Below are 24,787 nucleotides of genomic sequence, written 5' to 3'. Positions count from 1 at the left end.
CCTTCATAAAGAATAAATCAAATGATGTAATGAGCATTATCCTCAGCAATATTATTAAAATGTGTCAACAGCAAGTAGAATCTGTGTCCTCCAATGTAGACCAACTTTATCACATCAAAAACAATTTGATTAAAAATAAATTAAAAGGGTAAGAGGAGGAGCCTCAAAATAATGAGACCTAGAGATAAGGGAAAATCCAAAACAAGTATAATGTTCCCATTTCCACATATACATAACACATATATATGTATATATGATACCTATAAAGACTTTGAAACAACTCAACTTTTTAGTGCACTCACCAAGAGAAACAAACTACAAAATGTATCTTATTTATGCCACTTTTTATATAGGATTATTTCCTAAAAATGAGTTTAAAATTGACTTATCTACCCTAAATTAGTAACATTAGTTTTAGGATTGACATTAGTATTAGGATTAATCAGCAGCTATTCTTGTTGTTAGAAAATTGTCTCTTGGGATCCCTGGGTGGCGCAGCGGTTTAGCGCCTGCCTTTGGCGCGATCCTGGAGACCCGGGATTGAATCCCACGTCGGGCTCCCGGTGCATGGAGCCTGCTTCTCCCTCTGCCTGTGTCTCTGCCTCTCTCTCTCTGTGTGACTATCATAAAAATTAAAAAAAATTTTTTTTCAAAAAAAAAAAAAAAGAAAATTGTCTCTTAAATCCACTCCTGATCTATGAAAATAAAACCATCTCATCTGTTAAATGCTGATTCTAAATGAGGGAGGTTGAAGTTATCTCCCCCTCTATCTACCTCCGCTCCTTCCTGAGGAGAGTTGTCCAAATTCCATGACATTTCATTGGGCCACGGTCCCAGGGAGTGCTGATTTGACTGAGCCACACTGAAGAACATGTGAGAAAGGAAAACTCTGGAGCTGGTCATATGCCATGTCCTTGGCACATCAGGTCTCTCTAGTACTCTTCTGCTGTTGTCTGAGTGAATAATGGGCATTCCGAGGGGTTGACATCCTGGGATGACACCCAAAGCTATTGTCTTCCGAGGTGCCACAAGTTCTCCTTTAGTATTTAGTGCATTAAGACGCTGCTGAGTTCTATGCACAAATGAGAAAAACAGGCCTTTCTCATGCAGTCTAGACCTGGTTCCATATGGCCTACTGGTGGCAAAATCCAATGGTGGTGCCTCTCTTCTTTCAAACCTTGCACTCAAAATCTCCATCTCATATGTACCCTTTCCTTCATGCCATCCCCTCCTGCAAATAAGTTTGGGCTCAAGGAGATTGTCTAACTCCTACTATCAAGGTAGCCATTGTGTCCCCAGGACAAACCAGTGTAGGGGATAGAAAGGGATTCTCATTAAAATAATACTTCAGTAGGTCCAACTCTACTAGTTCTCCTAAAACTCAGTGTACTCTAGCTTTACCCTCATCATTTTGCCTGTTGATTGTCAGGAGTCCCCTAACGGCTCACATGTGCTCACTCCCTTATTCTGTCTGCTTCCACCTAGATGGGACCTCATCTTCCCTCCTAGGCCAAAACACTTCCCTATGTCCATCACCTTCAGAGCAGTGTAAAAGTACCAACACTGTTTCTAGGGCACACCATTGAAACCCCTCCCACCGACCTACCAAAAATGCAACTAATGTGCTATAGTTTCTGAAATTGCCAAAGCAGCACTTTGTTTCCATAAGTCTTTAATGTGCCTAAGTCGCCTATCTTTGTGCAAAAGTGGAGGAAATTTCTACAAATACCATTATAATTAGAAATATTATAACAACTGGGGTGCCTGAGTGGCTCAGTCAGTTAAGTGTCTTGTCTGACTCTTGATTTCAGCTCCGGTCATGATCTCGGGGGTGTGGGATTGAGCCCCATGTTTGGCTCTGCGCTCAACACAGTCCGATTACCCCTCTCCTTCTGGTTCTCCCCCTGCTCACTCACTCTCTCTCTCTCTCAAATAAATAAAATCTTTAAAAAAAAAAAAAAAGAAGAAGAAGAAGAAGCATTATGATAACTGTAGTAAGGTTGTATTTATGCGTATTTGCAGTTCCATCTTTCCCTGGAGTTCAAATATGAATCTACAGAGGGCTCATCCAGGGGAGAATTCTGAATAGCAGACACCATGGATGAAGTTGGGGGGCAGAGGGTGCCATCCTTCCCTGTAAATTTCAAGGCTTTGGTACAGTATTTGATATTTCCTAGTTTCTGGTAACTGTCAATAATCTTTGTCATTCCTTGTAGCTGTACCACTTCAACATCTTCCTCTGGCATCACCTGGCCTTCTTTTCTTTTCTTTCTTTCTTTCTTTTTTTTTTTCTGGCCTTATTTTCTATGTATCTTCACATCTTCTTTTCTCTCTGTGTCTTCATATGACTTTTTATAAGGACAGCAGTCATGGGATTTAGGGCCCATCCTAATCCAGTATGGCTTTAACTGATTACATTTGCAAGACCCTATTTCCAAATAGTCTTATTTCAAGAATCCAAGTGGACATGAATTTTGAGGGGACATTATTCAATCCAGTACACCCACACTCCATCAGACTCAACGTGTCAGATAATGAAGTACAGGGGCTGTGGGAGCCGTGGATTGGGACCTAATTCAGATTTAGTCAGGGAAGTCAGGGAAAGATCAGAATCCAGGAAGCTAGAGAGCTGGTGAGTGCCCAAGCCAGAAGTTCACTTGTATGAGGACAACCTAGCCACTTCTCCTCAACGCCTTCCCTCTGGCCCCTTGGGCAGAGGAACTTGGATGGCTGCCCTCAATCTCAGAAAAATGGAATCTAGCATAAACTGAACGAGGAATGTGCTAGCCACTTTCACATACCTAGCAATTCCCCTAAAGTTGAATCCTGATTTTAGTAAGTGGAAAAACCAAGACTCAAAGTTAAGTGATTCATCCAAGAATACACAGCTCTTTGCCATTCTGGCCCCAAAGGTCATGCAATTTCAATGCACACGCTTTCTGCAGAGAGGACCTTGGTACAGTCCTCGGCTTCTCTGCTTTCCCAAGTCACAGTGAACTAGCTCAGAACAGAAATTGTATTTTACTCCTGTGGCAAGGAGGAAATGCTGCTGGGACACAGCTGAATGTCCCGTCACATTGAATGCCCACAGAGGTTAAGAAAGGTCCATGAGCTCACTCATCACCCTCTGCATCCTCAATGCACCTCTGTCCAACCCCACTTTCCTCCCAGGAGAAAACCAGATTGGCTGGGAGTGTTTGCACCAAGAAAAATCCATCTCATAGCTAACATTCTTCCAGTCCCCAAGGATTCTTCATAAGAGCTTTCCACTGCACCCACTCACGGGGCAGACACTGTGCTAAACCAGCTGTTTAACACAAGAGGCTCCTGGTCCCCAGAGACCGGAGACAAGCTCCGGAGACGTGCAATATGTCTCCATTAGCCAAGCAACTGGCTTTGGGTGTGTTTTCTAATTCCATATTCTTGTGTTCATTAGCTGCAAGCTTGCCAGAAACTCAGGGCTCACCAGGTTTTCCAAACAGAGAAGAGAGAAATATTTCACATGGTTTGCCTCATAGATCAGTTTTTCTGAGGACCTCATGCTGTAGAGGCTTGTTACCACCATAACCTGTCAGACTTAGCTGCACAGGCTGCTGGGGTGTCTGTGCTAAGTCAGCAGAGAAAGATGAGTAAACATGAATGTGAGGAACAGGCAACGCTGGGAGAGGAGCTGACCAGCTTGCAAGATGGTTTCTGTGAGAGAAGGCAGCCCTCTAAGTCCTGCTGTCCAAGGGGCAGGAGGGAAGGGGGTTTAGCACAGCAGGTACGAGTTTCAAACTCCAAAGAGAGACAGAACTGGTTTTGAATGCAGGCACTGCCACATAGCGACTCTGTGACCTTAGGCAATTGTCATAGCCTCTTATGCTCCAGAGGTAATAAAAGAACCTCCAGATTATTCTGAGGCTAGAATGAGATGATGCTTATAAAATTCTTAGTACGCGGGCTAGCCCGGGATAAACTATAGTTGACACTCTTTGCAGGCTGATTCAGTCTCCAAGGGAAGACATTCTCCACTGGTAGACAGTGACCTCCCATCAAAAGTAATCTCATGGAGAATGGCAGCTCCCCCACCCTGGGTTCTTCTTCCAGGCTGTAACAGTGTCCAAACTAAGCAATTTGGGATGAGAGTCTATATTGCTCACTATGGTAGCCACCAGCCACATGTGGCTGTTGAACGTGTGAAATGTGGGTAGTCCCCATTGAGATGTATTACAAGGATAAAATCCACAGGAGATTTGAAAGGGCTAATGTGGCAAAAAAATAGTAAAATATCTCATTAATACTCTATCTTGTATTCCTATGTGTTGACATGATAACCCTTTGGTTTTATTGGCTTAAATAAATTATATTATTAAATTAATTTCCCCTTTTCTCCCCCTTTTTTTCTTTTTTACCTTTTCCAGTGTGGCTATAAGAAAACTTGAAATTATGTGTGTGGTCTGCACGCATAGCTCACATTATCTTTCTACTGGACCATTGCTGATTTAGGCAGGCAAGTGTTCCAGCCAATGGGTTGGATTCAAGGGGCCCAATTCCCATTTTTAGGATAAGTAGAGCGCATTCAAGAAACCAAGGCCAGTAGGGTTCTGAGCTAACACAGAGTCCACAGGTACTTGGGCTGGGGCCCTTGGAAATGAAGATGAGGATGACAGCAGGAAGACTCGTATCAGACTTAACCTCCTGTCAGAGGAGGAGCCCCTGACAAAGGGCCAAGCCTGTACAGGGCTGGCTGTGTGAATGGGTGGGACTGAGTCCGCAAGCTTCAGGACCTGCACTAGGCAGGGCTGAGGCCTCCAGGGACAGAGAGTTGCCATGTTTGGGATTGTTTATAAACCTGGTAACAGGTAAGCACTTCATAACACCACGTGTCCCTCCCTCACATGTCATTAGCAGAGATAAGGAATCAAGACACCTCCCTCAAATGAATTCACATCCAGCTCAAAATCCTGAGCTGGAAGAGAAAGCCAGAAAGAGCAGGGAGGAGAAGCAGAAAGATTTTGGAGGAAAGCTTTCAAAGTATTGAGTGTGTCCTCAAGCCAAGCTAGCCACAGCCAATTTCTAACACGGACATAAGAAGCATTCTTGGAGCACTCTATCTCATAGGCCCTTGAAAACATGATTATAGTTAGAACCATATGTAGGGCCTAACATGTTTAAGGAAACTTCTGGCTACTCCCTTCAATCTCTCAGTCCCAAACAGCCTCTGAAATGTGATTAGGTACAACCTAAACCCAAGGCTCCTCAGAGGCATGACATCAAAACCTGTTTAGTAACTCCCAAAGTTAAAGTTTTCCAAGAGTATGTGTTGTCCTTAAACGAAAGAGGGTGAGCAGTTTGTTGAGGAATTTCTCCAGTTTAGAAACAGGATTTTATCATCTCTTCTTGCCTCCATGAAGTATAAATCAGTGAGCTATGGAGGCGTATGGAAAGCACTGGAGGCATACGGAAAAAGCAAACAAAGGAGGCGTACGGAAAGCACTGGAGATTGAAGGAAGGTCGAATGGTTCCACAGCTGACAGGACCTCAGTGATATGCTGTGCTCTGGACTTGGATTATTTTTAGGCTTTGGCACTCAAATCAGGATTAGCATTTCCCTCTCGGGCCTCCGAAGATACTCATATGACTTTGTCTTTCTGGACAGAGCATGAGTTCTGGTGCCGGTTGTATGAAGACCACTACCAGATTCAGCAAGGCAGCTCTACCCCTGAATAGAATGTGCAAAAGGCAGGTCTGATCCCTACGTATAATGTGGATTTTAAAGGGCCACTTAGCCATGCCCAAAAGAGAGAGTGAGAGAGAGTAAGAAAGAGAGAGAGAAAGAAGAAAAAGAAAGAAAGAAAGAAAGAAAGAAAGAAAGAAAGAAAGAAAGAAAGAAAAAGAAAGAAAAGAAAAGAAAGAAAGAAAGAAAGAACGAAAGAAAGAAAGAAAGAAAGAAAGAAAGAAAGAAAGAAAGGAGAGAAGGAGGGAGAAAGGAAGGAAAGAAGGGAGGAAAGAAAGAAGAGACAAGAAAAGAAAAGAAAGGAAAGAAAAAGAAAGGAATTCTGCTTCTGTTTCTTCTATGTGAAGAAACCGTGAATAACTTCTGGAAACCACTGGAAGCCCCCCCGCCCAGACCTCCAACATGTCTTATGAAAAATTCATTATATTTGACTGTCTTCAGCCTGTTGGTATTGCCTGTTTGTTTCTGCAGCATGGATGAGTCACCTATGTAACCAGGCATCACATGCTCAGTCCCATTCTAACAAACAGGCTGGGACACAGGCGAGTGGGGCTGATTCCTCCATACTCTTTGGGGCCCCTGAGCTTACCCCCTGTTCTGTTTCATACACGCACTGTTGAGACTGTCCACTAACTTGACTGGCTGCCCCACCGGGGCCACTGTCGTTTACGTCTGCTCCATTTGATCCTGACACACATGGAACACTTTGCAAATGTGTGTAAAATAAAAAAGAGTGAATTACTGCCTAAACCTCTAAGCCTCATGTTTCTCAGGGCACCCTGCACTCTGCAACTGGGAATACTAAGTCATCATGCGGCAATGCACTGGGTTGTACAGCCGACTCCTAGCAAGAACTGAAGAAAGCTGGGTGGGAGGCCATGGAGAAATGGGACCAGGTCAAGGTCTTCTGAGGGTCAATGTTGGTTAGGTAACCAAGAGATGGCCAAGTCTGGGGTGACCTTGAAAGAGGTTGAAATAAGCCAATCTCCCCAAGAAACATTTCCATTGTCATAATATTAATGACGCTAATGACAATGACAAGAACATTCTCTTACTCTTTTAATACTTGTGTCTTAAGTTCCTACAACATTCCAGACCCTGTTCTGAGTGTTAGGCATATGGCAGTAAAATAAGTAGAGTCTCTGCCTTCATGGATGCAAAGCGACAATGTAAGGAAGTAAGTTTTTAATATATACACAAGAGCAGAGGTGTCGGGAGAGGAGCTGTGACCTTATACCAGACTCAGAGGGTGCATCATGTAGCTTTTCCACTACAAGGAGTGCCAGTCCCTGGTGTCCCATCTGGAAATGGATCATACAGCGTCTCATGGTTGTGTCATAAAATTTCAAAAACAGCATCAACAACAAAAACAAAACTTCTCACCAAAACCAAGGCCTTTAGATATCTCTCCTACTAAGCACTGGACGAGGGGACAAGTGACCACGTCAGTACAGCTTATGTACTGTAATAAATGAACTACTGCTGTCAATGGCTTTCTTAAACACAAGTTAGCACCTTCTTCTGTGCAGTCCACATAAAACTGCACACAACTTTACAAGGGGCCCAGGTACTGCTGGATTGTGCTGGACTATGTTGGGCTTTCAACCCTCTTTTCAATAATTTAAGCCTCTTTAGGACAGTATCAGGTAGATGTCATCACTTGCGCTGTGTCAACAGTAAAATAAGCCTCCAAAAAATTATTTTTCCCCCAAATCACCCAGCTTACAAGTAGCACCATCATAATTTCCACTGAAATGTTCCCACCCACTCGATGCCATTAGTCCCTTGTGCCATTTTGTTCATCTCCCTCCAAAGAGAAGAAGGAGAACAGCAGTAGGTTCCCTGTGTGAGTACTGGGGGAACTGGGAATAGCCTCAGCCTGTGATCCTTAGGTCCAGAAGATGTCCAGGATGCATGTAGTCCCTTTAAGGGTAAACAGCAGGGAAACATGACCACTTACTTCCTTGAATGGCCAGAAGCATTGGTGGGAAAAAAGGAACCTTGACGAGATGCCTTTGAAAATAGGAATGAAATCAAATCTTCCATGATAACCAGGTATCAAAGAGCTAAACTAGGAAACTACTGGACTAAATATTGAGCTTTCTAGGGATTTTTCATTAGTTTATTCCATTCATTCATTTCATTTACCCATTTAACATGTATTGAGTGCAAACTATGCCATGTATTCACCTCCTACAGTACTAATCTCCTGTTTGTAGCATGGCCCGGATAAACTCACTTTCCTAGGAAAGAGAAGTTTACATGAAACCTGCCATAGTCAGAAGGTTTAGCTTTGACCCAAAATGTTGTTAGTTGGTTGGTGCACAAATTACCCTCTCTCTCTATTTTTCCAGTTGTTAAAAGAATATAACAATAATATTAGTCCTACCTAAAGATTTCCTAAGAAAAGTTTTATGAGAGCACCTGGCACACAGTCAAAATCCAGAAAACGTTAGCTGAATCTGAATTTGTGGGTTTTTTTATTGGGGTTAAGTCTATTGCTGGTTTTCAGAACAAAATTCAGAATGTGAGATAAAAGGAAATAAGAGCTGCAGAATCTCAGGTAGCCTCCTTGCACACCTGCTTGTGGGCAGCCTCGTCTTGCTGGTACTGCCAGGATGAGGGGAAGTACCAGAAACTTTGAACGTGGTCCCGACTGAGACCAGGGCACTAAGGCTGTGAAGCCTTGGTGAGAATGGTAGATGTTGGAAGAACCAGCCATTTCAGCTTGTTAAGCAGTTGCCTGTCTTGTGAGAGGTGAAGGTTTGAATACACCTCTGGTATTTTCCCTTTCTTCTAGAAGAGCAGCCCGTAAAACTGATCTGGTTATGCAAATATAATGCAAGTACTTGGGCACTGTTTTTGGAAACCCACTTTGGAATAGTGGTTTTCATTAGCCAGCATCTAAAATGGAGATGCTTGAAACTCACTTGTTTAAAAAGCAAAACTGTTTTGGATGACCTAAAAAATATTCTATCCTGTCTTGTGCAGTAATGTAAATTTGGGGTATCTTTAGGCTGAGCTGTGTTTCTACTTTCTGCCATTTCTTTACAAGTGTTTCTTCTCTGGAACTGGTTACTAAAACAAGAGCTGGGATTGTCCCAGACACAGACACGGGGAGGGCCTATTAAACCCTCGTAAGCAGGGCTTACGACAGAAGATTTGACACACAGAAGAATTCACAGGAAGAACTGAGACCAACTAGCTTTCTCAGGGAGCCCTGAATCTCTGGCCATATATACCATGAGAAGTAAGGAAGGATAGAGCCTGAGGCCTCTGAGTAAAGTATTTTATATAGCCCAAGCAACATTTGGCCAACAGTTACTTGTCCTCATGGCGATGTGTTTGTTCTAGTGGGAGCTTCCAGCAGGAACCAGAGCCAGCACCAGAGGAATGTAAGAGGAACCACCATGAACTGGAGAAAGAACTATCCAGATGCACTGGCCTCAGATTGGTGACATTCCCTCAGGCTGGTGTATTCAATGTCCTGCACATGGTGCTGTGTAAGAACAGAGAACCCAACTCTGATAGACATTAAAAATGTGAGAGCTTGAAGATGGCGGCACATATCTGTGAATAGACTAAAAACCATTGAATGGTACCTTTGGATAGGTGAATTGTATAAGATGGTGATTATATGCCCCCCAAAAAAGTTGTTTCTAAAAATATGAAAGAGGTGTCTTTTCTTTGTATAGTTTAAAAAGGAGAGTGACAACAGAAGACATCCACTATATATATATATTTCTTCTATGACTCTTGGGTTTATTTGATGTCTTTGTCTGGTAAAAGCCATAGGAATTGGTGGAAGAGCATGCCACTAAACAGGTGATACCCTGTGCCTACCCTCCCTCTAAGTTAACCATCCCTGGAAAAAACAAACAGGGACAGAAAATTAGGCCTTATGAAGCAGGCACTTCATAAGACACAGAAGAAAAGGACACTTCTTTCACTTCTGGATACGTTGGAGTTGAGACCCGCTTAAGGGCAGGCCTGAATAGTAGGGATAACAAGACTTCATAACATGTAAAAATCCCTTCAGAAGCCCCAACCTAGAGACGAGGAAACAGCGTCCTATCAACTCGGTTACCTATTTGTACGTGTCTAGTTCCTTTGGTTATTCCTGAACCTCCAGTATAGTAATATCTGTGAACCATCATCTTCTCGGCTGGTTGCAACAGCATGTTGTTCTGGTTGTACAACAAATACAAGTTACATGTCTTGAGTCCTCACCTACTCCCCACAAAAGCTTCGTTAGACACTATTGGTATTAGTCTTCTCCAGCTGCCATAACAAAATACCACAGATTGGGTGGATGAAACAATAGACATTTGTTTTCCCACCATTCTGGAAGCTAAAAGTCCATGATCAGAGTGCAGGCAAATTTGGTTTCTGGTGAAGGTCATCCTTTCTGGCTAAGAGATAGCTTCCTTCCCATTTTACCTCGTGACAATGGCCTTTCCCCTGTGCTTATGTGGAGAAAGAGAAAACTCTGGTGTGTCTTCCTCTTTTTTTCATTGTTGTTCCTCACAGGTATGTGTGTATGTATTTTTTAATGTAAGTTGATGCACAATATTACATTAGTTTCAGGTGTAACATAGTGATTTGACATCTCTATATGTTACCCTGTGCTCACTACACTGTAGCTACCATCTGTCACTATACCATGCTATTATAATACCACACAGATTATATTCCCTATGCTGTACCTTTTATTCACATTTCATAACTGGAAGGTTGTATCTCCTATGCCCCTTCACCCATTTTTCCCATCCTCCCATCCTCTCCCCTCTGGCAACCATCAGTTTGTTCTTAGTATTTGTAGATACGATTTTGCTTCTTGTTTATTCATTTGTCTTGTTTATTAGATTCCACATATAAGTGAAATCAAACAGTATATGTCTTTCTCCATCTGACTTATTTTATTTAAAATAATACCCCCAGCTCCATCCACATTGTCACAATAGCAAGATCTCATCCCTTTGTATGGCTGAGTAATATTCCATTATCTATCTATCTATCTATATACCTAGATAGATAGATAGATAGATAAGTGATATATATATCACATCTTCCTCATCCATTCATCTATCGATGGACATTTGGGTTGCTTCCATATCTTGTCTATTATAAATACTGCTCTAATAAACAGGGGTGGGTATATCCTTTCAAAATTAGGCTTTCACTTTCCTTGGGTAAATACCCAGTAATAGAATTATTGGATCATATGGTATTTCTATTTTTAATTTTTTGAGAATCCTCCAGACTCTTTTCCACAGTGCCTATACCAATTTACATTCCCACCAACAGCGCCCAAGAATTTCTTTTTCTCCACATCCTTACCAACACTTGTTATTTCTTGTCTTTTTGATTGTAGCCATTCTGACAGATGTAAGGTGATATCTCATTGTGGTGTTGACTTGCAATTCTCTGATGATTAGTGATGTTGAGTATCTTTTTATGTGTCTGTTAGCTATCTGTATGCCTTCTTTGGAAAAATGTCTATCCAGGTACTCTGCCCATTTTTTTAATGGGATTTTTTTTGCATGTGTGTTAATTTGTATGAATTCATTATATATTCTGGATATTAACCCCTTGCTGGATATGTCATTTGTAAATATCTTCTCCCATTCAGTAGGTTGCCTTTCCATTTTGTTGATGGTTTCCTTTGCTATGCAAAAGCTTTTTGTTTTGATATCATACCAGTAGTTTATTTTTGCTTTTGTTTCCCTTGCCTGAGGGGATATATCTAGAAAAATGTTGCCACAGCCAATGACAAAGAAATTACTGCCTATATTCTCTTCTAAGAATTTTATGGTTTCAGGTCTCATGTTTTTATAAGGGTACCATTCCTACCAGATTAAGACCTCCTAAAAGATTAAGACTTTTAACGTCACTTAACCTTAATTTCAGTCAAGAGGTCCTGTGTCCAACAAGAGTTAAGTCTTGAACATATGAATTTTGAGGGACACAATTCGGTCCATAACACTATTATTTTCCCCATTGTACATCTGAAGAAAACTGAGGTTCAGAGAAGTAAAGTAATTTTGTCGTAGTCAAAAAGCCAAAGTGTGAGCCCAAGATGTCCAAAGGGAGAAAAGTGTCTTTATTCACTTCATTTGTACCACTGTAGTGAATTAGTGTATATGTACACTCTGGCTAACATTTCATAAGGGGAACAGGTCGGGTCACAGTGGCAGAGAAATCCCCAGGGAAATGGAAATCCTGTGAAGGCTAGAATTATGGCAACCACAATCTACCAATTCTCCCCACCCTGGGCTTCACCCTCCATTGCAAATTTGGAGCTTTTGGATCTGAGTTTATTAAGGGAGATGACAGTGTCACTTACATGATTCTGATAAAGAAAAAAAAACATTATAATTCACTGGAATCTCCAGGAGTTTGATAGTCCCCTGTACGGTGACAAAGCGCATAGCCTGTGCTTCAAAGTCACTCTGTTCTTTTTGACACTGAGCATCAGTAAAGCCATAAGGATCACAGAGCTCCTCATTATTGCCACAAACAGACCTGCTCACCATGGATGACCACATGCTCCAAACCTTTCCTCTTTTTCCCTAACATTTCATTGTATTTGCCCAGTGTTCTTCTATTCCCTCTGCCTGGCATGCTGGGGGGAAAATAATAATTTTAAAAATGCCCAGTGATAATAATGGCTAAAATGTCTTCTAATGGTATTTCACTTATTTATTCAACAAATTTTTTTTTGATCTCCCAATTACAGATCAGATACTATTCTAGGCATCAGCAATAGAGTAGTGAGTAAGTAAGAGAAGATCCTTGTTCTCAAAGCACACATGTTCTAGTAAGGAACTTATATTATTATGAGAATCTTAATCTTTATCTTAAGCAGAACAGCTCTACTGCTAAACCAGTCATAAGCAGTGTGAAAAATGGAGCTTGATCTGCAGTCATGATTAGAAGATCCAGTTTCGAGCCCTGGCTTCATGTCTTTCATTTATTCTTGTAACATCCACTATGCACCAGGAATTATGCTTGGTGCTAGTGATATAGAAATGAGTAGGGGAAAGAGGCAGACCATTACAATGCAATGTGCTAAGTGCTATAAAAGAATCATCGTCAAAGTGCTTTGGAATTACAGAGGGAGCAGTTTGGTCTCTTTGAGAAAATATAGGCAGCTTCACAGAAGACATGAAATTTGAGCTAAGTAATTAAGGAGCAAATATCTTCTAGGTAGAGAAAATGAGGTTGGTCTGCGCTTCTATATGTATAGAGGTTTATAGTGTTTGGAGAAAAGGGGGAAAAATCAGCATGGCTAATGAGAATTCCAGGCAGGTGGGAAAAAGTGTAAAGAATACAGATTGGCCAGAGATCTGTCTCTGTATTTCTATGACCATTTCACAAACCCAACTCTGTCAGTTGCCACACATCAAATTTCAGTGGCACAAGCGGGGAAACAGAAATAAATTTACCTTTATAAGTGTTTCTCTTCTCAGGGTGTACATACATACATATACATATGCAGATATATATTTTATCCTGTAGAAACATCATAAGGAGATATAACAGTACTGAGATACTTTACATTCAACATTTTAATGATTTGATTTTACAATAGTTATTCAAATTTGACTTATAAAGTATCTTCACCTCCTATGAAGACAGAAGAATTAGCTTCAAATGCCATTAAACTGAACACATCAGAGCTTACATCAGGAAATCTCACGCGTACACTTTCGAAATTTTTGACTCAATTAAATGATGTTGAAAATCTATTGCTTCAGAATCATTATGGTAGATTGAAAACAATTTTCTCCCTTGAACCAGAGGGCAATTGATCATGAGAGGGCTCAGCACTCTAAAGAAACTTGCTAGCCCTCATTCTGTCCAATAATCCCATGCACCAGCCTTCATGAAGAGATTGGAGAAACAATAAAGAATAACATTGTTTTGCTAGCCCTGGTGCTATTTGTCAGGCTCTCTGCTTTCCAAGCACATGGGAATGTTACAGTTCCTTCAAGCATTCTTCTAGACTTTCCCAAAGCTTTTTTTTCTATCTCTCTTGATGACCAATGATAATTGCTGCTTCATCAGCCTGATTCCAGAATCAAGACAAGACAAAACAGATATCAAGCTACTTTGTGATGTACATACCGAAGAAAAAACATGTATGAAGTATGTACCGTATGCTAATATATACTACATATTTTATCCTCATTTTCAAACCACTGGGTAGGTAGGTATGTTTTATAAATGATGAAACTGAGGCTTCAAACAGTAAGTCGAAGAGTCAGAAGACAAACCAAGTCCTCTTACTCCAAGGTTGGCCTTCCTTTCACTCACTATACCTCATGACCTCTTCCACTAGGGCAAGGTATGATCTTGCCAAAGTAACCCAGATATACCTGAGGCTTGACCCTCAAGGTCTAGACACCTGACTTGAATCCCATTTCAATGCTTTGTGAAAGTCGAATCCTTCTCTAAGGACTTTTGGACTTCTAAGGACTTTTGAGCCCAAGTCTTTGACTTCTTCCTTCAATTCTGATTCCTGATTCCACATCTACAAAATGGAATATTAGAGATGAAACTGAGCCATTTTGCCAATTTCTTAAAAAAAAAATTAAGAAAAAACTTATTATACATACACACACAAATACACAGGCACTGGGAAAGGTGGTTTGACAGCATATCTGAGATCAAACAACTAAAAATCTCCTATTAGACATTTCTAGTCTGAAAGCCCTTTCAAGCCACCCTACCTCTAAGAGAGTTCCTTTTGTGATCTATGCCCCCCAAGATACATAAATTCCCACAGCTCCTGGCTCAGTTTTTGCCTCTAGCTCCTCCCCCTCTCCTCTTGGATTTCCCCTGGAACTCCAGATTCCACTCCCTCTACTATTCAGAACAAGTCAATTCTCCCTAGTTCTCACCGCCCAATTTGGGTAGTCAAACTCAGCAAGACTCTCAGCCTTCCATTTAACAAAAGTATCCTCTTTAACAGTTGGTTGTGGTTATTTTTAAAAGACTTTTTCTGTTACACAAACTTTAAAAATGTCTTTTGTTTAATCTTCCTTGCAGTTCTGTATAGCCCTTTCAGATACAGATGTAGGATCTCTTTTAAGGAAATGAAATTCTCTTACTCCACCTCCATCAGACAAGGCTTGAGGCCTGTGTCATGCAAAGTAAGAGATAAAAATGATTCCAGCACCCCCCCACCTCAACATGTTTACCTTCGAGTTGTAGACCCATGGTAATTATACATGAAATATCTTGAAAACCTCAAGTTGTTATCTGTATAGTAGCATTTGTGAAGGCACTAGGAATTCAGTGAGGAGCTGATGTCTGATGGGGAAAGTGGGAGCAAGAAAGGGCTAAAGAAACGTGCAGATACACAAGATGGAAAGGTTCAATCCCAGGCTGGGACTAGAATATAAGTGATAGAATGTAATTCAAAACCAGCTGGCACGAGACATCTTGGTACGTGCTAGTGACATTTCATCCCATTCTCAATCTCTTTCTGGACACCTATACCTAGAGTCATATAGATATAACAGTAAAAAAGTAAAAGATGTATCAAACCCAAGTGTTTTTTACCTCAAATCCAAGACTCTTTTCTTATACCTCAAATCCAAGACTCTTTTCTTATATCTAGTTCAAATCGTGATCCCACAAAACAGTAGTTTATCTTGAGTTGGACTAAAGGGTTCTGCATCTAAAATCTCGTCTTTTTTTGAACTGTTGAGAAAAAATATTAATGCTTAGTGTTTTGTTTGATGTTAAGTTTTTACTCAAATCTCCGCTCACTGACAACAAAATGATAAGTTGTAAATAAATATTAGTGGGGAAAATGAGAAACAGTCTGCACTTTTAGTTTTTCTTTATCTGTTTGTTCTCTCATGAGCAAGTGTTCATGAAAACAGGAACTCAGGCTTTGGAGACATTCTGCCTAAATTCACATTTCTACCTTGCTACCTGTGAGCTGTATGTTCTGCCTTGGGCAACTTATCTAACCTTTTAGTACCTCAGGGTCCTCACTTGTAAAATTGCTTATAACACTATCTCATGGGAATAAGACTACAGCAGGAATATTGGTAACAATATAATAACAGCCACTATAACAATAATGTGTAACATTTATTGAGAACTTACTATGTTTCAGGCACTAATTAATTTTTCAATAAATGTTAGTTGTTGTCGTTGTTGCTGTTGTTATTATTATTGTGTCATAAGTATTCCTGATGGTAGAGCTGTTCCTAATGTGTGTAATGGAAAGAGTGAAATATTATTTCACAATGTTCGGAAATAAGCTCCACAACTGTTGTGGTCTCTGCCACCTGAAAAACATGGGAGGAGTCCCACATTGCTCCTCAAGGAGGTTGATGTCATTCTTCCTTCACATACACTTTCATACCAATAACTTTCCATCCAAATTTCAAAATAGAACATTTGCTTCTAGTTGGACAAAAATCCCTGTTCTGAAGCCAACATGGCATGCAGAATTCGTGGACTATTCTGGTATATGCTAGATAGCTGAGGAGAAGCCCTAGAGGGAATGCTTAAGATTTTCTACTTTTGTTGCTGTTGCTGTTTGGGGGTTCCTCTCTGCATACGTCATAGAGAGGGGTGCAATTATGCAGTTCCATAGTTTTCAAATGTAATGTATTTACGTGTTCAAATTATGGCCAGAGCTTCTTTCTATGGCTTCAATCCCACCACTTTGAATAACAAGATGAATTCTTATTACAATGGAGAAAGCTGAGTAAGATGCACTGCAAATCCACTTTAAGATTCTCCCAGTAAACAAATTAATCCTGACATCACCCTGAAATTGAGTACATTCTGTGATTAAATGATAACACTGGACTACACTGAGGAGTCCTTGTCAGTCATCCTTCTTCACAGAATGTATGTGTGAGGATGTTTTCATTCAGTCCTCAACCAACCAGATAGAGAACTTCCAGATGGTAAGAATTTGCGTAGATTCTGCTTTCTACCTATGAGCAAATTATTAAAGCAGCACTTTTCTTCTAACCATTAGTCATTGTTTAGAGACTGACATTTTACGAATAAAATGAACATCCTGCTAAGGACATAGCTATTTGCATCACAGACGTATCCCTTCTGCCTTGAGACTGCAGATTTTGGAATTTATTAATGTACATATTTCAAGATTATCCTATTTGAAAAGATCACAATGAACCAACTTCTGTAAGGTCTCACTGAATTGAAACAGTATGGTCATTTCTGATGACCTGGGGAAAAATCTCTACATCAAGGCTGCATGATTAAGTATCTCAGAAATCAAAGACATAGCTTCCACAAGAAGTACTTTCTACAATGCACAGACAAAAATCTTTAAAAAACTAATTTATCTGATCAAGAAAGTACCTGTACAGAATCTCTATAGTTAATTCCAGATATGGCAAACCCAACCAAGCTTCAGAGACTCACATGAAAACTACTCACAAGTTTAGCAATATGAAGTGCAAGTTCTCCAAAAGGAAGTATAATATTAGCCAAGCATGCTCTTCAGAATCCATTAGACTGGAATCCAGGAACATAGTTAACAGTGCCCATAACCTGTCATCAAGAGTTCTTGATTATTCAAATATAGTCAATGCCAAAGGTTGGACCATATTCAGGGAATATATAGGTCAAGTTGCTTTTGATAAATACTTAAAAATAGTGTTACTAATTCTAAAAGCTTCATATCAAGCATTTCAAATATTATTTCCAACCTTCATAATAACTTTGTAAGGTGAGTGCCATTATCCTCATTTTACAATTGAAATAAGTTAAGGATTAAGAGTGCTGAGTCATCTTCTGAAGGCTTAGGACATAGTAATTGTCTAAACCAGGAAAAGTCAGGTTTACTCAACACCAAGTCAGATGCATTTTCCTACATACTGAACTATGTCCTCAATGTTTGCATGGTGCCTTTCTGCATATTAATTGCCTCATTGGCTCTAGTCATCATCTCTCTGATGTAGACATTACTATCCTTGTTTTAAAAAGACAAAAACAGAGGTTCAAGAAAATAAGTGGCCTCTAAAGGCCATACAGGGAATAAGTGGCAATTCTCTTCCAATTGTGCCACAATGCACCTGCCCTAGAATTAGCAACAGAGCTCCATCATCAACCAGAAGAGTAAGATTCAAATTGAACAGAGTTGTGGTAGATCCTTAATCAGGCACATTCCATTTAACTTTTTTCAAAGTCTGTTGCCATGGTTGTTAAGACCAGCATGCATTCCTTGAGATTACAACAATCTCACAGCTGACGATGCTGGAAATTGCGTTGCGAGGTGTCATTACAAAGGGAATGCAACCAAAAAATCAAAAAGGAGAAAATTTAGTTTATAGCAATAGGTTTCAGTGCCCAAGGTCACCATTCCATTTGGAACTGTATCTAAATATTGTATCAACTTTTTATTTTTATTATTATTATTATTATTATTAAAGAAATGCATGATCTTTATAGAAAAGATTTAAATATTTTTTAAAAAGTAGAAAGCAGACAGGGGAAAATCCATAGTTCCAGCATCTCAAGTCAACTACAACCAATAGTGTGTTTTATTTTTTGCTCTTTTTAATATGTTTATAGTATTATATATCCTTATATATCTTCTATAAAGTTGTTATCATACTGGTATATAACTTTTGTTGTTTTTTTTATTGAGGTATAATTGACACACAACATTATATTAGTTTTAGGCATACAACATAATGATTTGATATTTGTATATTTGTATATATTGCAAAAGGATATATAACTTTAGATCTTACTTTTCAATATACATCCTATATTAGATGTTATCTTGGACATAACATAGTAGCAGGTTAATGGCTGCTTAATTATCTACTGAGCATGATTATCATAACTTATATATTATTTTTCTCAACAGAATAATCCTTTCAGGTTTTACCAGTTGATCTTTATCATGAAAAACTTGACAATCCGCATCTTTATGCGAGATTTTTTTTTAATATTAGGCTTATTTCATTGGATAAACACTCATAAATAGAATTAATGATCATTTTAAGATTCTTAGTAGAGGGGTACCTGAGTGGCTCAGCTGGTTAAGCATCTGCCTTAGGCTCAGGTCATGATCCTAGTGTCCTGAGATTGAGTCTCTTATTGGGCCCCTTGCTCAGTGGGGAACCTGCTTTTTCCCTCTCCCGCTACAGCATCCCCTGCAGGTGCTATTTCTCTTTGTCCCTGTCAAATAAATAAATGAAATCTTTAAAGAGAGAAAGAGAGAGAGAGAGAGAGAGAGAGAGAGAGAGATACTTAGTAGATATTAGCTTCAAATTATTAGTAGTCAAATTATTTTTCCATGTACTTCCCATTTGTACCATCATTAGTATCATTTGAATATCCTAATCTCAACAAATTGACAGAGATCTCCCAAAGTAGTCTCTGAAAAATTATTTGAGCTTGTGTCCATCCTGCATTTACCCATTGCACCAGTTGATTCTTATGCTAGAAATCATCTTGGGCTCCAAAGAAAATAATTGAAGACTTTTCAACAAATAATCAGCATCCTCAAGCCAGCAGTGCCATTAACCCTTCACTTCACAATTGCCTAATAATTGAACACTATAGAGAATGCAGCTATAACTAAAAACTTTTAAGCAGAACCCATATGCAGTATCTTTGGACAATCTATTCCTGGATGTTCTTGCTGGTGTGGGGACTTTGCAAAGCCTAGCTTTGTCCAAGTTGGTCAACAGCTGATCTTTGATGATGCAACTATTACTTGTGAAAGGCCATTGCAGGTTACATACCATCCCTTTGGAAAACCTTTTCCCCATAAAACTATCCAGTATTGGGATAGCTTTGGAGAAATATTCCTTAAAAGAGATGAAGTTAGGGCTTCAGTAAGTCTTCAAGAAGGAAAGCTGATACAGATATCTGCAGGGAGGTGGAGGACTTTATTCGCTAGAATCCTTCTCTGGGCTGAGGAGTACAAGGAGTATTTCCAGAAAAGGAAAAGAGGAGCATTGTCTTGAGTGAAAGAGGAAGAAGGAGGGGCAAGAAACATAGAGGGTTAGAGATCAACAAAGAATCAGGTAATCTTTTTGTTTCCATAAATGGGAAAGAAAAGGAGGGGATTTTTTTCATGTCTTTGAACAGATGTATGAGTAAAGAAAAATATTAACATATTTAATATATTTTGCTGAATAATATAGTATGTAACCCCTGGAGTAGCCATTCAAGAAAAGATAGTAAAGACTCACATTATTTTCCAATCTTCTGAAATTAAATTTATGGTGTTTTCGGATGGGGTGGTAGCAGTGAGTTGTTCTTATCAGGCTGTTTTATGTGTCACTTGGCAGGTTTCAAGGTGACTATATGAAAGTTACAAAACTATCTTCCCAGGAAATCACTGTGAACCAATAGGGCCCTTCCCAAAGCTCATATATTTTATATGCTGATATGCTCCTATCAACTTCCACCTCTCTCATCCTATCACTAACACTCAGATTATGTCTTTCATGATAGACTTAAACCCTGGCCACTGCTCCCACCTATCACCCCCATTTTTTGCTCTTCCTCCTAGTGTGGGCTTTGCTAACCTATGTACGCTACACTCTTCGTACCATTGTCAGCTGTGCCTGGTTACTAGTATTTGGCTCGGTAGTTAACTTGGTATAAGCAGCTAACATCAGTCTATGCAACAGAGATAGCACACCAATCATACAGGCAAGGAAAGATGAACTCATGAAACAACTTTTGGTTGCCATATATCACTTTAACAAATTATAAAGCAGAGGGAAAAATCTAGAAGTCAAGTTGGAACTTCAATATCATATTCTGATGCTCTTACATTAATACTCTATCCACCACTCAATAGGAGTAGAGTCACATCTTGTTTGAAGATTAGTTTCCAGTATTAGTTTTAGGTGTAAATTCAATATAGTAAGAAAAGAAAATTACTTTCAAAATACCTTAAATCATCCATAAAATTGTATATAGTATAATCCTCAACAATTCTAGAAGCCAAACAAACAATTTTTCCTCTAGGATTAGCATGGATTGCTAATGCTTCAGTCGAGCACCAGAGAAAATCATTAGCGTGTGTTTAGAGGCTATGTTGTATTAAAAAATATAAACTATATTTTAAACTCTTCACATAGAATCAGAGTAGGAAGATGCTCCCACTAGAAGAGACACAAGGCAACTTGGAGAGACAAGGAAAACCACAATCATAGCTTCTAATTCACATTCACTCATTAAGTGGAAGTATGAGCAAAAATATCTATGCATCATAGAGTACTTATGACAAATCTACTCTTAGACTAAAGTAAGAGTGCCAAGCCTTCTCAGAGTATTGATACACTCATTCATTTATTCCAGAAACACATGCCATATGCCTACTCTGTACCAAATATGTTGGTTTTGATTCTCTAGGAGCTCCTTGTCTCATGAAGGAGAGACAGATGCTTAAGCCAGTATTGATCAACAGAGGGCAAGTATGAATTTATGGAAACACAGTGAAAGGTCATATTAACTTGCCTGGGATGGGTTATGGTGGTAATCACAGAAGCTTCAGAGAAGTTCATTGATTTACAAATCTCAGTGAAAAAAAAAAAAAAAAAAAAAAAAAAGCTGGTAACTTCCACTCTAAAGGTAAAGAATATATCATATCATCCATACAAGAGTTTCTCCAAAGGAAAAGCTCACAATCTTCCTAGTACTATTTGTTCATTCTTTCATATACTCATTCACTTAATTTTCTAAGCACTATACTGTAGAGATTTGAGTTGGAGCTTTGGAGTCCCTCATCCAGGATATTGTATGTAAATTTGACAATTACCCGAGCTCTCTAAATCTCAATTTCCTCCTCTTTAACATGTTAATAGAAAATGGGATTTTTTTCATTAATTGAGATGATACATGCCAAGTACCTAGCACAGTGCCCGAAACAGACTAAATGGTCAATAAATATGCCTGGTATCGGTCACTGTGCTCTTTTTAAAGAGGACGAGGCACTCTCTGGGAAAAACTAGAGGCCGGATTCTAAGCCAAGGGAAAAGCTTATGCAAACAAACAGGATTAAGAAAACATGCCATGTGTTAGGGGAACAAGACAGTTCAGTTTGGTGATTGTGTAGAGTGTGTGGTTGAGGGGAGTGGCAAGTGATGAGATTGGAAAGATAAGTTAGGTTCAGATTGTGAAAGACTTTATAAACTGTATGAACGAGTCTGAACTTTATCCTGCTGGCAAGAAGGAGACAATGGACATCTTTAAGCAGAGAAGTAATATTATGGCTTTGTTTTTGTTTTGTTTTTTTTAGGAAAAAAATTCTGGCAGCAGAATATGTGAGAGACTGGAGTGAGGAGCATAGGAGGCAGGGAGAGTAGTGGGAAATGTTTGCAATAATCCTGGCAAGAAAAATCCAGGGAGTGGGAAATGAAGTAGAAGAATTGGATTTGAGGGATATTTCTAAGGTAGGATTAGCATAACACAATGATTGATCAAATGTAAGGAACAAGAGAGAAGGAAGTCTAGAGTGACTCTAGCTAGAATTAAGAGAGACAAGAAAACAGAGGCATGGGAGATTTTGTTGGTCAGATAAGTAGTATGTGTATGCCAAACATGTTAGTGGAACTGTTGAACAGGCAGTTGAAAATTGGGTCTGGAGTTCATTGCAAAGCTCTGAGCTAAAGAAATAAATTTGGGAGTCATCAGAGAATAGTGAGCAGTGAAAGCTCTGGGAATGGTTCCAGGAAGAGGAGTTCAACATGCTATCTTCTTGGTCTATTGCATTACTTTCCCTGGTATTCACTCTTCTGAAATGAAGTGAAGCGTAATCCATGTCACATGGTCTCCAAAAATAAGGTCTTCCAGTCATCCTAGAGCTATTCAACTTTCACCACATTTTATTCCACAAATTGTAACCATAGTTAAATCACTTCACTTTCTAATGCAGAGGAAGTGTCCTATGGCATTGAATTAATCAAAAGATACATGCTTCTTGGACTCTGTTACTTCTTGATGGTGGACAGAAACCATGGCCTCTCACTATGAATAATTTGCTTCAACTTGGCTCAGCCACAAAATGTTAGAGAACTAAATTGCTTATTTTTTACAATGCAAGTATTAACTCATCTTTAGAGAGTAACTGCATACACATTGACCAAGAAGCCCATCTTTTTATGACAGAAATCAGAAATCAAGGTTTTAAGGCCTCCTTCCCTTTTGACATTTGTCTTCCTCACAAATCTTTGGGGAGGGGAGTCATTCTTCTCTGTAGATGAGTCTAAGCTCTTAATTATATCTCAGATATACAATTATTTTTGTATGACTCTTCCAGGACAAGAAATTTCTATTGTAGTTGTTTCTAAAGGGCTTGTGATGATCCTGGTTCCACCTTAAACATCAGCCCTGGGCCAGTTATTTGAAGCAAATGAAAGTCTAAAACACTATCATTTTTTAAAATAGTTCACCATTTGCCTTGGTTGAGTGCAGAGAATTTATGGGCAGGAGCATTATTAGGAACTACCATGCTTCATCACTCTCAAGCTAAATGTTGGACAAAAAACAAGATGCAGACTACCAAGGATACCCACAAGCTGACTGATGGACAAGATTAACCAGAATGGCTTAGCAATTTCTTCATTGATCAATATAACATGTCTTATCAACAGTAGAAGCCAGTTTACCGAATCACCAAAGAAAGAATGTAGAATTGAAATTTAGAAAACCTGAGTTTACATCTCAGGTCCTATCTCAAGCAAATCAATTAATTTCCTAGGGAGTCCGTGTCTCTATTTGTTAGTGTCTCTCTTTGTAAGAAACGAACAAACAAACAAAAGCCTTGCATTTTTTTTTAAAGCATCAACAGGATAATATAAGTGAGAACACTCACCACAGTGCCAAATAAATAAAGATCCAATACTGGATTTGAATTACTGTTTGGGATCTAAATGAGATGATGGTCTGCTTATACCAGGTGTTGAGTCTTTGCTGTAGTGAGTTAGTGAGATGGAACTATTGAGGTCACAGACCTTGGGTCATATTAATTAGTTGAAGATCCATCTTCATATTAACTATCAACAGATACATTCCTATTTGGGTGACCAAAAAATTCAAGACTTTTAGGAAGTTGTTGCTTTTCTCATTGTGATTTTTTTCAGGTACTCCACAATTGAACATACCCTTACCATGACATAAAAAGAGCTGGAATCAGCTTCAGTGCTGAAGCAGAAAAAAAAAAAAAAAAAGGCTGGGTTTTTTCACTTACAGAACTCGAGACTGAAAAGGTAGAGCATACCCAATTTAGTAAAGTTTAGTGTAGAAAACTAGCTGCCTCTGAGACTCTAACTAGGCTGCCTTGATATTGTAACATAGTATGCATGACCAATATCATGCATAATTTGCAAACCTATTTCTATTCCCTAGGGAATTTGGCTATGGATATTTCCTGCCTCAATATAAAACTGGGGAGGGGAGAGGGGATTCCAAAAGAGTTAAACTGAATACAAAGAACTGAAGAGAGCAAACTTAGCAAATAAACCAGTTTTTAAAAGATCAAAGAATATTTAAGGGAACTTGCCAAGATAAATAGCATAGGTTCAAAGAAAAAAAAAAACACTGATAATAAATTAATATTTTAGAGCTCGATCTCGTAACCCAGTATATGGCATTCTCCTTATATATAATAATGAAATGAGCTCATATTAGCAGATACTAACCAATGGGAAATTGATTTCTGGAGCCCACCTGACATTCAACCCACAACTTGTTACTGATACAAAGATTAATGTACCTGCTCATAAAGAATCAGTGGAGGAGATTTGAGGTTGCATCTTATTCATGACCAAATCCTCTCCAGCCAACCATGCGACTTCCTGGAACCATCTGTGAGAAGCTGTGGACTTTGTCATCCTGGGCCATTTATCCAGGCATGATGTTTAATTAGTGCACACAAAGTTGATGTGAAAGGCTTGGCAGCTCATCCCCTCACCCCTGTTGGGTTCATTGCCTCATTAGAAAAGCCCTGGATGGCTGACCAGCCAGACAAAATTAACAAGCACATTTTTCTAACCATCCACAATAGCAGTAACTAACATTTTCATAAAGATT

At 39.3% G+C, this 24,787-nt stretch overlaps 1 long non-coding RNA gene across 1 annotated transcript in view; it reads right to left on the bottom strand.

The window, feature by feature from the left end:
* LOC140594553 (uncharacterized) overlaps positions 1-24,575 on the bottom strand; it is a 101,679-nt gene extending 77,104 nt beyond the window's left edge. The window contains exon 1 of the long non-coding RNA XR_011995455.1: positions 24,471-24,575. This is a non-coding gene — a long non-coding RNA (uncharacterized lncRNA). The remainder of the gene's footprint in view (positions 1-24,470) is intronic.
* Between the last annotated feature and the right edge of the window lie 212 nt (positions 24,576-24,787).

Source organism: Vulpes vulpes, chromosome 12 (genome assembly GCF_048418805.1).
Source record: "Vulpes vulpes isolate BD-2025 chromosome 12, VulVul3, whole genome shotgun sequence".
NCBI lineage: Eukaryota > Metazoa > Chordata > Mammalia > Carnivora > Canidae > Vulpes > Vulpes vulpes.
This window is presented reverse-complemented; position numbering and strand designations above follow the sequence as displayed.